The sequence below is a fragment of the Zootoca vivipara genome, chromosome 6 (genome assembly GCF_965207765.1).
Source record: "Zootoca vivipara chromosome 6, rZooViv2.hap1.1, whole genome shotgun sequence".
NCBI classification, from domain to species: Eukaryota; Metazoa; Chordata; class Lepidosauria; order Squamata; family Lacertidae; genus Zootoca; species Zootoca vivipara.
The window spans coordinates 66394630-66409966 of NC_142589.1; positions in this window are offsets into that span (position 1 = coordinate 66394630).

Below are 15337 nucleotides of genomic sequence, written 5' to 3' on the forward strand. Positions count from 1 at the left end.
AGGGGGATGCATGCTCCTAAACATTTTGTTTATTTTGTCCATTTACTGTATTTATTTTCCCTGATTTGAACTATAAAATGGTGGTTTTTCTTGAGTCAAAATGAGAGTACCCCTAAACATTGTTTTAGAAAAAAAAGCGCTGGTCTAGTTCATCTCCACATTAATCTGTGATTTAAATAATAATAATAATTTAAATTATGTTTGAATGCTAGTTCCCTACCACACAGTAACACAAGAAGCTGTGTTATACTGAATCAGACCATTGATCATAGAATCATAGAATTGTAGATCTGGAAGGAACCCAAAGAGTCATCTAGTCCAACCCCCTGCAATGCAGGTCCCTCTAGCTCAGTAGGTGGAGAGACATGGCTGGATCTGCTTACATGGACAATACTTGCTGAAAGCAGGGCCGGACTCCCCACACATCATGTGATGAAATGGAAGTTCCATCCTGGTTGGTCACTATCTTGTCCTCCATCCCCATGGGCCACACCATTGTTCCATCCCAATGAAGGAGGAGGTACCCAAAGGAAAGAGCTGAGGGCTACATTCATGTGGGAGACATTGGTTGATAGCATCCAGTGGTGGACTTTGGCAATCATTCATAATGTGGCACCGTGAGTTAGACCAAAAATTGGTGCCCAAAAATGGATCTTCTCAATTATGGATCTTCTCAGTTTTGCACCCTCTCGGCTTGATGCCCTGTTTGGGGGAACCAGCCACACTTCCCCAAATCTGGGGCTGCCTTCGAGGGAGCAGCCTGCCCATAAAAGGTGGGCCCTCCTATGAGTGCTCCTTTCTTCTCCTCTCTTCAACACCCTGTCCCTACTCCCTTTGTGGGTTTTGCCAGTCACCATTCAGGGCTAGGGAGGAATTTTGGGGGTGCATTCTGATTGGCTTTGCACACACCTTTCCCCCCACCTGCTTCATACTGCTCTGATTTCCATAGGCTTGTGGTGGGTATGGGTTTTGATTTGATATTGTCGTTCAGTCTGGGCAGGTAAGTGGTGTAGAGCAGGCATAGGCAAACTTGGCCCTCCAGATGTTTTGGGACTACAACTCCCATGATCCCTAGCTAACTGGACCAGTGGTCAGGGATGATGGGAATTGTAGTCCCAAAACATATGGAGGGCCGAGTTTGCCTATGCCTGGTGTAGAGCATGGTCAGTACCCAGGGCCATGCTGGTGTTGGAAGAGCAACAGTGTGGATCACCCAGTTTGTAACTGAAAGGTTAATCCTGTTAGTGTTAAAGTCAACTAGCTAAGATGGGGATGGATCGATGGAGGTGTTACTCAGCAACCAGACACAGTGGCATGTTTGCAACTGTGGTAAGTCTGATTGGCTATGTAGTTTGGAGGGAGTTTTCTTCTGTATGTTTGGTTGAGTGTCTCCCTGATTTCTACAAGGTCTGCAGTAGTCAAAACCTCTCTGTTCCTTTCTCCCCAAAGACTGTTTTTTGTTCAGTAAAGTGTTTTCAGGACTTTTCTCTATGGCCTCTGTGTTATTTTAAGTGACTTTGCTAACTGCTAGGTGGAGGGCGCTTCACTAACCCCTATTGTTGATCAGGTGAGTTGTGGGATGGTTTGGTCTTGTGCACTCAAGATCTGGCATGTGCCACCTGCTGAATGTTGTAGAGTGCAGGTGAGTAGCCCTGGTCAGTTCACAAGCTCAGGGATTCCCTTTCATGGGAGATTGTATTTGCCCTCCTATCGCACCAGCTTGGGTGATGGAGCTGATCTGGCGTGATTTATACCTGAGCAACAAGTATGATATTTCCCCATTGCCTGTGTGGTGTTTTACTTGCACACATTTGTTGTGCATGTTTGGTGCAAGTTACTCCTTGTTGTATTTTAATAAATATAACCTTCAACAATTATTATTGTTATTTATTATCATTTATATGCTGTCCAATTAGCCAGGTGTTCTGGTGCAACTTACAAATTCAAAAGCAACTAAATGCAAAATACATTCAAAGCTAAAACAGTCAGTACAAAAGAAATAATGGCAGCTCAAATATCAACATGAGACCCACATAAAACTCTCATAAAGGAGTATAGAATCAATAAAAGCCAGCACTAAAACCAACCCGTTATATTAACGGGTTTATTTTGGACATACAGTGCAATCCAGGACATGTCTACCCAGAAGTAGCTCTCACTAAGTTCAATAGGACTGACAATAAAGTAGAGCAAATCTGTTGATTTCAGTGTCTCTGTTTCTCATTTTTTCCAATCTTAAGTTCAGCTCTCCACATTTCCACTTCAGTTTGTGATTTTCTTTTCCTTTTTTAAAGTTCTCATGTAAATCCATCAGCAAATTCCTCCGAATATATACTTTTGTTTGTGCAATTTTGGATAATGTACACATTTTTACAAAGCAATTTCCCCTAAAATAATGCTTTCTGTGTATTATTTGAGCTAATGTATGGACACCTTACCCCCAGTATATGATTTTGTGGGTGGAGATTACCTGGCTGGAGAATTGCACTGCGGAATTCAGAGAAATGTGAATTTTGTAAGGTGTTTGTGTTTCAGTTCTCATAGGTAGCTTTTCCGGTTCAGTTCTCCAAGGAGGTCCCATTCAGCCTTAAAAATGCAACCTAACCTCACATGGTTGCTGTGGAGATAAAATGAGGGAGTCACACAGAACTGCTTGATGGAAAAGTGGGAATTAAATTCAAGAGGAAAGAGAACATCCCAAGGCTGCAATCCTTAATGCATTTAATAGGGAGTTGCTGAATGCAACTTCTGAACAAACATATACAGTATAGGACTGTGTTGTTCAAGATTACTTTGAGAGACATCTCTTTTCATTTCAAGTTTCCTGCTTCAAAGAAATCTCAGGTGCTAAGAGGTTCGCAACACAGCACTTCTGGGTAGAACACCCAGGAGCAACATCCCTGGCCAGGTATAAGGACGGGAGAGCTTTTAAAATAAAGACCTACAGTAGCCCCGTGTCTGGGGAAGTGATGGGGGGCTGCAATGCATGATCCTACCTGAGGCTGTTCTGCAGGCAGGCAAAGGAGCCTCAAGTCATTTAATTCCCTCTCTCATTCCCTGCAAACTCCCATTCAGGGTTCTAAGCAGACGTACATCCAACAGCTATGTAATAGGGAAATGCTGTATATATCATACTAGTTAGACACATATCCATTACTCTCAGCAGTGGCTAATCTTCAGCGCACGTATTTAATAATAGCTATTTATGTAACCTACGTTAACTACCCCTTTAAAAGGGAAATTGAATGCATATTTGAGAACCTTAATTCAAAGCACTACTTAAAGAGCACTCTCTGAGCTGGGGTAATAGGGATTTACAGAGCCGGTTGTTTAAGTGCTTTGAAATAAAGGAGAGTTATTGCAAAGGGAACCTTTCGACAAAAAGGAGAAGGAGAGAGAGAGAGAGACCGACTCTGCGCTTCGAAGGACTGTCACCAGCGAGGGATAGGAAACTGGACTGACATGTGAGCTGGGGGCAAGGAGACTGCGGGAGGAAAGTCAAAGGTGCCCCACTAGGAAGAGACGCAGCTGAGTGCCAAGAGGAGACCCAAGAAGGTCCGCGGGTGCTGCAGAGTTGAGAGCGCGGCTTGGTTGTGTGGGGCTTCCCTCCAGGGATGGCGGTCAATCAGCTCTTCTGTTGCACTCCGACAACCTCAGCATGGGTCAGGCATGGCTCATAGGCACACAGGAAGCTGTCTCATGCCAAATCAGGCCAGCTGGTCCATCTAACTCAGTATTGTCTACACTGACTGGCAGGGGCTGTCCAGGGTTCCAGGCAGGGGTTTGCCTCTCTCATCCCTGCCTGGAGATGCCAGGGGCAGAACATGGGGGTTTCTGCATGACAAGCAGGCGCTCTACCATTGGGCTACATCTCTACCTCTTCACGTCGGTCTTGCCTTGCCTTAGCTTGGCCTATGGCTATGTTTTGGGTCTCAGCTCACCAGCCTGAGGTTCACTACCTCTGCCCTATATAGATTTGATCAGCTGAGATTTTGCCACGCGGATGCCGCTGTCTGTTTCTGCCTGTCTTAATGATTTTTGTAAGTTTTGTGTGTTGTCCTTTGTTACGTAAAGTCTGCCGATCAGGCACCTTGAATGTACTATGCCCCCAAAAGGCAAGCTGTAATTATATAAGAAATGCAAGAAACATAGAATTGTAGAGTTGGAATGTACCCTGAGGAACATCTAGTCCAACCCCCTGCAATGCAGGAATATGCAGGCATCCCATATGGGGATCAGAACCTGCAACCTGTATATATATATCCGTCGTTCAGCCTGGACACTGAGGGCCAGCTCCGAGGGCCTTCTGCCAGTTCCCTCATTGCGAGAAGTGAGGTTAAAGGGAGCTAGGCAGAGGGCCTTCTTGGTAGTGGCACCCTCCCATCAGATGTTAAGGAGACAACCTTTAGAAGATATCTGAAGGCAGCCCTGTATAGGGAAGTCTTTAATGTGCTATGTTTTATTATGCTTTTATATATGCTGGAAACCACCCAGCTGGGGCAAAAATTATTATTATTATTATTATTATTATTATTATTATTATTATTATTAACCTTGGAAATAAACAAAGAATGCTCAGGTGAGGGGTAGGGAGGAAAGCTATATTTTTATGATTGATCTTATCCTTTGCCAGTTAGTTACTTGGTTAGTTAGATTGTTGTTGTTGTTTAGTCGTTTAGTCGTGTCCGACTCTTCGTGACCCCATGGACCAGAGCACGCCAAGCACTCCTGTCTTCCACTGCCTCCCACAGTTTGGTCAGACTCATGTTGGTAGCTTCGAGAACACTGTCCAACCATCTCGTCCTCTGTCGTCCCCTTCTCCTTGTGCCCTCCATCTTTCCCAACATCAGGGTCTTTTCCAGGGAGTCTTCTCTACTCATGAGGTGGCCAAAGTATTGGAGCCTCAGCCTCAGCCCCTTTCATGGATCACTGCCTTGTCGTGGTGAAGGGGCTTGAACAACTCAGAGAAGCTATGAGCTATGCCATGCAGGGCCACCCAAGATGAACAGGTCATAGTGGAGAGTTTTGACTAAACGTGATCCAGCTGGAGAAGGAACTGGCAAGCCACTCCAGTATCCCTGCCAAGAAAACTCCATGGAGTTAGTTAGTTAGTTAGTTAGTTAGTTAGTTAGTTAGTTAGTCATTGAAATGGGCAGCGTCAGCTTTGCACCAACGGCCTTCTCATTCACCATATATAGATCAATGTTTGCTTTTAGCTCCAATCACAGTACCCAGTCTGTTCTCCCTGATTCAAGGAAAACCCTAGAGCGAGCATAATAAAACACCTTGCCACGTAGCTAAACAAAGTGTCTGTTTAATGGCTACCAAAGGTGCATTTTCCTTTTTGGAAAGTATCTATCATTGCAGCGAGTGTCAAGCTCTGCATCTTAGCTCCTTAGACCAAATTGAATATGGCATTCATGGATTGGAGCAATGCCACGTCCCCAACACCTCAGGGATGGGGGTGGGGGGCTGGGATAGATTTTAGATGGAGAGTGACTAAGTGCCTTTCAGTTATCAATAGTGCAAGCCTCAGGAGAACAGAGAGAGTTAATTAGGCTCAGCAAATCAACTTAGGGAACTTGCTCCTGGGGCCAATAAAATCTTCTGATATAACTGACCTTACCTCTGACATGCACACACCCGAATGCCACACGCACTTCTGATACACACAAGTGAGGGCACCTTTTTGGTGTGGTGATGCTAGGTGCCCATCCCCTCCCTGCCTTCTCATTTTGCAGCCAAGGCTCAACGGAAGCAGGAGTGCCGAGTCAAAAGTACCTAATCCGATATTCCACCCAGCTCCCCAGCTGATTGATTTATGGAGCACAAGATTAAGGACTGAAGCTGGTAAGAGGGAGCTTTGAACTGAATGAAATGGCAAAGAGGATTTATAACGGTGACTTAACAGTGTGTGCCAGCAGAACGGTGGCACGGTAGGTAGGACTGTGCTCGCGGAGGTGGCCAGGGGGACAAAGTAGGGGAAGGGGGCCCCAGCCAGATTGCAGATTTTAGAAAGAAAAGAGTGCAAAGACACACACACACACACACACACACACACACACACACACACACACACCACACTTCCTCTATTGGGTTATAGGGCAGGTAATCCTCCTACCTTCCCCAGATGTAACTCTGAAGCTGCTTGTTCTGGGTCAAGTGAGCAGAGATCTGAATTCATTTAGGGACACTGGGCTGGCAAGATGTGTGCATTCATTTAGGGACACTGGGCTGGCAAGATGTGTGCGTGTGTGTGTGTGTGTGTGTGTGTGTGTGTGTGTGTGTGTATGAAGCTGGGTTCGGGGAAAGGTTCTGAGGCAAGTTGTCCTTACAAGAAACTGCTTGTGTCTGTTTTAATCAGGGGTGTTAGGATCTGGCTATGTCAGATGGCAGTATTATCTTCTCCATGTTTACTTGGAGGCATTACTGTGTGCAAGGGAGCAGGTGGCGCTGTGGTCTAAACCACTGAGCCTCTTGGGTTTGCTGATTGAAGGTTGGCGGTTCGGATCCCTGTGATGGGATAAGCTCCCATTGCTCTGTCCCAGCTTCTGCCAACCTCACCATTCAAAAAAAACACAGTGCAAGTAGATAAATAGGTACCACTGTGGCGGGAAGGTAAACGGTGTTTCTGTGCACTCTGGCTTCCATCACAGACCTCCGTGTGCCAGTAATTATTTTGTCATGCTGACCACATGATCTGGAAAGTTGTCTGTGAACAAATGCTGGCTCCCTCAGCGAGATGAGTGCTGCACCCCATAGTTGCATTTGACTGGACTTAACCGTCCAGGGGTCCTTCACCTTTTACTTTTTTACCAATGGTGCTTACTCCCAGGCAAAAAGGAGATTCCGACTAAACATCAGCAAGAATTTTCCAATGGTAAGAGCTGTTTGACAGTAGAACAATCTGCCTCAAGAGGTTGTGGACTCTCCTTCCTTGGAGGTTTTTAAGCAGAGGTTGTATGGACACCTGTCATGGATGCCTTAGCTGAGATACCTGCATTGCAGGGGGTTGGACTAGATGACCCCTGGGGTCACTTCCAACTCTACAATGCTATGAATCTATGATTCTGAGTCTCTATAGCAGAGGTGAGGAGCTAGGGGCCCTCCAGATATTGCTAGGTAAGAACTCCCATCATCCCATGTTGTCCAAGGCTGATTGGAGATGGCAACCAACAACATCTGGAGGGCCATGGATCTCTAGAACCTGCCTGTGTGAAGCATCGCAGCCTTACAGTGTCTTCATACATATCCTTATGTCAGAAGCAGATTCCAAAGGGATTAACTCTCAACATCTGGAAAGGCCAAGTGATTAGGATGATGATGTTACTAAAGGCCCTGTTTCATGTTGATGTCAAAGGAGCCTCACCAATTTGGGAGACAACCAGTTACATGGGTGTACCCAGTGCGGGGCAGGGGGGCAGCTGCCCCCCAGAAGCAAAAAAGGGAGAGCACTGCACGACAGGCAGGGACGCTGCCAGCTGTGCTCCGCCTCGGCCAGCTTGGCCAAAGCGAAACGGCAGTGGAGGCAGCCTCTGTCGAGGGAAACCTGGACCTGGACCTGGGCTAACTTCAGCCCACACTCCTTCAAGTCACAGCAAGCACAGCACAGAAAGTGCTGCCCCACAATGCTCCGCAGCACCTCATTTGCAACGGCTGCAGCCTCCCAGAAGGGGCATAGACATTGACCACGCCTCCTGGGGGGATCCTGGCCACGTCATAACCAGCCAGCCAATTGGGTGGCTGGGGGTGGGGTGTGTGGCTGGTTTGCCCCCCCCCCCTGGTTTTGATCCTGGGTACGCCCATGATCACTTCTGCAGATTATCTCAGTGATCAGGCTGTGATACAATGGTTTGGTCAATCCCTAAAGTAGCTCCTAGTTGTCCCGTTAATACAAGGACCTTGAACCTGTCTTGTTAGTAGTTGGGCAGCCAGTGTAGATGTTGTAACAACGATGTCACATGTTGTCAGCCAGATGCCCCCTTCATCAATCTGGCCATTTCATTCCACACCAGTTGGAGCTTCTCAACTAGGCTCAAGTGGAGCCCCACATAGAATGCATTGCAGTAATCCAGCCTTGAGATTACCCGGCTGTTGAACCTCAGAGTACCACTGTCTTTGCCCTTACTTGCTGTTGCTACTTGTTCACCTGCCTCCTCCAAGTGAGAAAAGCAAAGGGGAGGAGATCAGCCTTCATTTGCTATTGACCTTTCCTTCTGGACAATGGTGTGGCTTGGTCCCAGAAGGAAAGGAAAAGTGATGACTATGGCATGGAAAAAGTGGCATCTTGCCCAATGGCTTCTTTTGGATCTGCACTGGACACCATGTACTGTGGCCTCCTCCAGCAAGTTTATCTTTGAATTTCCTCCTATTTCAATTCAACTCTTTGGTCGACCTCCCCTAAGGCTTGATCTATAATATATAATGATATCTCCAATACTGGTGTCAGCTGGATGCTTTGCCAATCTGCAGGCCAAGCCTGCCTGAGTGTCCATCAATAAGCAAGCAGGAGAGCAATGGAGAACTGTCTTCGATCAGGCTACCAAGGCAGCTGCTTTAACTTGCTGCAAGTCTCAGTTCTCCCCTTTCTTACTGAGCTCTTTCTGCTGTGTGCAGCTTTGTGCAGCCAGAAAAAGAAACATGCAGCCAGAAAGACAGCCCCAGTGAAATGTCACTTGAAGAACATACATTCCAGCAGATGGGTGCCCCTCTCAGACTAAGAGATGGAGGCTAATACAATGGAGATGGCCTAGATCACCATACCCTCCAACATTTCTCTGATGAAAACAGGGATGTCCCATTCCATAACAATAATTTTACTACCGGGTTGCTCCAGCCACTCTGAGCAGCTTCCAACATATATAAAAACATAATACAAACTTCCCCGGGATTGCCTTCAGGTGGCTCAGGGGTGGAAACCCCAATACCCCTCAACATTTCTCCGAGGAAAATAGGGACATCCAAAGGAGAAGTGGGACATTCCAGGATCAAATCAGAAACTGGGATGGCTCTTCTAAATCAGGGACATCCCTAGAAAAGAGGAACACTTGGAGGGTCTGGATTATTGGACTTCAACTGGATTTCAACTGATAGAGTTGAGATCCACTACCAGGCTATGGTCTGATCTAAAGTGGGTTGCGACAGCTGCACTATCTCCTTATATAGTTGTGTGTGTGTGTGTGTTTTGGAGGGAGGGGCTGCAAGAAGAATCTGAGCACAAGAGCCTTCTCCCCTCCTGTGATTTCCAGCAACTGGTATTCAGAAGCATTGCTGCTTCCAAATGTGGAATCGCTCTTCAGTGCAGTTCCTAAAACAGGAGTGGAGCTCCTGTGGCCCTTCAAATGTGGTGTACTGCAGCTCCCATCATCTATAACCATTGGCCATCCTGGCTGGCGCTGATGGGAGTTGGAGTCCCACAACACTTCATGGGTCACAGGCTCCCTGTTGCTGCCTTAAATCGAAAACCCTCCAAGCTTCACGGGGCTGCCAGACGCATTTCAACCTTCCCTCTTTTCTCGTTCAGTTCTCATAGCAGACTCTCAGGGAGAGAGAAATGTCTTGTTATCATAATGCTTGTGAAGTATGCCATTCTCAAATAATCAATCTTTCTGCATTATGCCGGTGTCATCTTCCTGAATATCCCTTTCAGATAATACTTTATGTTAAGTGCACATTAACCAGTACTTAACGTGGGCAGCTTCACAATGCAAGTCCTAGCGAAGCACGTAGGACATCCCTTTTGACTGCATGCTGCATTTGTTATCTTCGGAGCCATTATATGACTGAGCTTCTCTGGGTTTTTAAAAAATCGTCATAATGCAAGAAAGAAAAGAAAAAAACCCACCCTTCCCCTCTCCACTCTTTTTCTCCTGGGCTCCCATTATCTAATTGGTTTCTACGTAATATATTCAAATATACATTCTAATAATGACACAAATTGGCCATCACTTCTTCTCGGTGAATAAATAAGGTAGTGGTATGCTAATGTTGCAAAAGTGAATTGACAGTCAAGGCATAATACAGGGACAAGCGCACCAAATCTCCTGTTAAATGTCAGAAGGGAGTTCTGGAGAGTTGGAATAGGCTTGCATGTGGGTGAGTCTTCGAGGCCCACACCCCAGTTTTAGTTTGTGGGAAGGATGCTTCAAAAGTTCTCTCTCCACTCCACCCCCTAAATGAGCCCCATGGAGATATCAAGGAAGGGGCGGGTGGGTTCCAACGGGTGGAGGAGAGATCAGGGAGCTGAAGCTAGACACACCCCAGGGAGGGTCCAAGTGGGATGAGGGAGATGAAATCTGAGCCTCAGGAAATGTTGGAGGTGGAAGAAGGGGGCCAGTGACCAAGACAGGAGCTACATCCTGGGGAAGGTTCTACATTGGCTCCCAGTACGTTTCCAAGCACAATTCAAAGTGTTGGTGCTGACCTTTAAAGCCCTAAATGGCCTCGGCCCAGTATACCTGAAGGAGCGTCTCCACCCCCATTGTTTTGCCTGGACACTGGGATACAGCTCCGAGGGCCTTCTGGCAGTTCCCTCATTGCGAAAAGTGACGTTACAGGGAATCAGGCAGAGGGCCTTCTCGGTGGTGGCACCCGCCCAGTGGAATGCCCTCCCATCAGATGTCAAGCAAATAAACAACTATCCTACTTTTAGAAGACATCTGAAGGCAGCCCTCTTTAGGGAAATTTTTTTAATGTTTGAAGTTTTATTCTGTTTTTAAAGTTCTATTGAAAGCCGCCCAGAATGGCTGGGGAAACCCAGTTCAGATGGGCAACTACTTCTTCTTCTTCTTCTTCTTCTTCTTCTTCTTCTTCTTCTTCTTCTTCTTCTTCTTCTTCTTCTTCTTCTTCTTCTTCTTCCCCTCCTCCTCCTCCTCCTCCTCCTCCTCCTCCTCCTCCTCCTCCTCCTCCTCCTCCTCCTCCTCCTCCTCCTCCTCCTCCTCCTCCTTCTTCTTCTTCTTCTTCTTCTTCTTCTTCTTCTTCTTCTTCTTCTTCTTCTTCTTCTTCTTTTCCAATACAAATATAATAACCATTAAACACTTACACAGCATTCATTCAACATTCAAACATGTCTCTTGGAAGGTGTGGACTCTCAGAGAGGTGTCCCACACATGTCATTGAACACCTCGAAGTTAGTCAGCTCCTAAAGGGATGGCACTGCCACAGCTGACCCCACCTGTCACTCCTGCCAGTAAGGAGCTTATCATAGGCACACTCACTGCATGGAGGCCTTACAGCACTCTGATCCTGCTTATTTTCTGCAATTAAGAATTCTCCTAGTTAAATCAGAATCTCAAAGGAATGGTACCTCAGTTCCTTCTGCCTCTGGCAGCTTCTCCTAACCAATCGGGATTCACGAAGGTGACGTTAAAAACGATATATAGGCAGTCGGGCATGGCTGCATAATGAGGGCAAGGAAGGGCAATTCAGATGAACAAGGGAGCACTTTCAAATGGAGAGCTGAAAAAACTGTCAAGAGTGGGGGCTTTTTCTGTGCAGCTGAAAATAAGAAACGGTGTGTCATTTTGGCTCACTTTTAATTTTAAGCAAAGAAAAAGCACTTCATTTTTTTAAAAAAAATAGCTTTAGGGCTCACTGGTAACCCACAAATCAAGCTGTCCTACAAGATCTATTGAAGAAAGTTTTGAAAGAGAAGCAAAGAAGCTCATGATTTTTTCATAGATCTCTGGGTTGCAGAACGAGAGCTGATATCCCCTGATCACCAGGACTAGACTGGTGGTGCCCCCAAGGTTGATGCAAACATGTTTTGATGATCTCCTCAAATTGGTTTCTTCTGAATAAATATATTTGACTTGTGCTTGGTTGAGCAGTGCTAGAAAGGAGGGAAAGGGGCATGAAGGAGCAAGAGCAAGCCTTCATATAGTTATGGTTACCTGCTACCCAGACAAAATCCAGTTCTCCTCACTTTCCATGAGGCTGTATGTGTGTGTGAGAGAGATGGGGCATGCATTCAGATGGAAATATTGTTAGTTTTCCTTCTTATAGTGCTAGTGCTCCTGCCTATTTTCACATTGCATTACCATTATGGAACTGTGGTCGCATACACATTTAAAGCACTATGATGCCACTTCCCGCAAAGAATTATGGGAGCTGCGGTTTGTTAAGGGTGCTGAGACTTGTTAAGTATCTCCACACACCCTACCCTGAGCTACAGTTGCCAGAGCGGTTTAACAATCCCTTTTTACAGGGTACGCTGGTCTCTGATGGATATACCAGCATCAGAGTCAAAGGCCTCAAAACAATGCCCTATGAGGAACGGCTTAGGGAGCTGGGTATGTTAAGCCTGGAGAAGAGAAGGTTAAGGGATGATATAATAGCCTTGTTCAAATATATAAAAGGATGTCATATAGAAGAGGGTGAAAGGTTGTTTTCTGTTGCTCCAGTGAAGCGGACACGGAACAATGGATTCAAACTACAAGAAAGAAGATTCTACCTAAACATTAGGAAGAACTTCCCGACAGTAAGAGCTGTTCGACAGTGGAATTTGCTACCAAGGAGTGTAGTGGAGTCTCCTTCTTTGGAGGTCTTTAAGCGGAGGCTTGACAGCCATCTGTCAGGAATGTTTTGATGGTGTTTCTTGCTTGGCAGAGGGTTGGACTGGATGGCCTCTGTGGCCTCTTCCAACTCTATGATTCTATGATTCCTAGGGGCTGAGGTCCTTTTGGCTCCCCCAATAAAATATTTTAGGGAGCCACTCCCTCCAGTTGATGGGCATTGCCATTCAAATGGTGTTCATGTGCCGCATCTTGTGATCAGTGATGTGGGACAGGGTTTGGGTTTACCTGACCCCCACAATATTTCATTCAAATTGGCACCCCTGTATACAGATATGGGTGCTACATTTCATTCACACCAGCAGGCACAGTGTGACTCAACAACCCATATCGCTGGACAACATCACTACTCCCCCAACCTTTCTGCACATGTGTGCCTCAGCTCCCCCAACAGCGCCCCCCCCCATGAAACTCACGGGAAATAACTGAATCTCATTATACCACTCCAAATTTCATCACATTGCTCCTGCAATTTTCCAGGTTAAGGGGGATGCAAATGATTCCCCCCCTCTGGAATAAGAGAACATGGAAATGAGCAGCCAAAGTCTAGAAGAGGCTTTTACATTGTGTGACAACTCAAATACAGTGCAGAAATTAAGGTAGGGAAATGTGGGGGGTATGGAATAAACTCATGTGAATGCAGAAAGGAAGGGAGGGAGGGAGGAAGAGAGGACACCTGGATGTAGTCATCATTTCTGCTGAGAGACCATCTCCCTCAGGCGTCTCCCTCCCCTGCCATCCATCAGCAGCCATTCCACCAGGCTACTGGAGAGGGAGAGAAATGAGACTTCAAGACCCTTCCATCAGCTTTGCTGAGAGACCAGCTTCATCAGGTTTCGCTGGCAACTGCCACCTAGTATCAGCAGCCATTCCACCAGGCAGCAGCAGAGGGAGAGATGGGACTGCAGAGCCTCCCCATCAGCTCAATTGAGAGACCAACAGCTTTTGGTTCCTCCTCTCCGTGAGCCCTTTCCATGCCAGCTGGTCATTACAATAATTCTGCACCTGGGACTAGTGCCCGAGTTTACTTTCTTCTTCTCTCTCTCCCAATCCCATTTCCTTTTGGGCCAATGAATTTTTATTCATTATGGTCCATTACTTTACCCAGCAGCTCTCTTGTTCCATTTCGAACAGCCACATTTTTCAGAGCCTCGCCCCAGAGAAAACTCTGCCCCCCAACCATGTGAAATTTAAGGATGTGAGCCCTTTTCCTCTTCCTTCTCTTTTTTGTAAAGCGTATCCAAGCCTGTGCCAGCTGAACTTAGGGACCTACAAACATGCAAGAAACTGGGATTGCTTACTCTAAAAGCACAAATCAGTTCTTCTGTTAGAAACTGAGGGCGGGGAGAGGAATTATATATATTATCCACACTTCTCAAAACCATGTGAGGAATGAAACACAGCCATTCTTTGAAATGCACAATCTCCGAAATTTGCAATGCAGTTCTCCAGCCAAAGTGTACAAAAATGCACACGCTGATGTAAAGTGCGCATAAAATGCATGTAGCAGTGCAAATAACAGACAAAAATGCATTTGAGAAATTTTATTTACAAAAATGTTTATATTATGCAAAATTGCAGAGGAACGTGCATATTAGGAGAAATTCATACTAAAATGCTGATGAATTTTCATGAGGGTTTTGTTATATATATAATAAAAATAAATAAATCACAAACTGATGTGGTAATGTGGAGGGTTGAATTTAAGTCTGGAAAAATGAGAAGGCTCCAAATCATCTGAATGTATAGCTAGGCCAGGCATAGGCAAACTCGGCCCTCCAGATGTTTTGAGACTACGATTCCCATTATCCCTGACCATTGGCCCTGTTAGCTAGGGATGATGGGAGTTGTAGTCCCAAAACATCTGGAGGGCCGAGTTTGCCTATGCCTGAGCTAGACTCTTTCTTGTTCGGAAAGAGAAAAATCTCCCCCAAATCTCAAGGAAAACAGTGTTGGGTCTTTGGCCCTGTCTGAAAGTTCCTCTCCTCTCTGGCTTTCCATCAGACTTAATGTAGCAGCTGATAGTCTGTGTGCTCATATAAATGTCTAATCCTTCTTTGATTCCCGCTAAGCTCTTTGCCAATGGAGCATTATTAATCATAAATTCGTCTTACTTCACCTCAACCAAGAACTAAGCAGCCAGTGACTAATTAACCCTCCAGCAGCCTGCAGAGAGGGGAGAAATTAGTCTTCCTGATGTAGTGGAAGGGGAAAGTGAGGCACCAGGAATGCTGTGAAATTCAGGTCAGGGTGTGTGTGCACCAGCAATAAATGTGCACTTGTCACTCAATTATCCACACATCTCCTCTCAAGGTTACACTTCAGTTGTAGAGAAATTAGCTTTTACAAGTGCTCGAGGCTTAACCTGTGTTTCTGTCACCGTTTTTTCTCTCCAGGAAGGCCTGGAGACTGCAGTTCTGTGAGAGCAGGGACAGGCAGAACTCTCTAACAGAAATGACTGTTCCTTATCCCACCCACCCACCAAAGCAAAACAAAACAAAGCAACAACAACAAAAAACCACTACTAGGAACCAGTGTGGTGTAGTGGTTAAGAGCAGTGGACTCATAATCTGGTGGACCGGGTTCACTTCCCCGTTCCTCCACATGCAGCTGCTGGGTGACCTTGGGCTAGTCACACTTCTTTGAAGTCTCTCAGCCTCACTTACCTCATAGAGTATTTGTTGTGGGGGAGGAAGGGAAAGGAGAATGTTAGCTGCTTTGAAACTCCTTAGGGTAGCGATAAAGCAGGGTATCAAATCCAAACT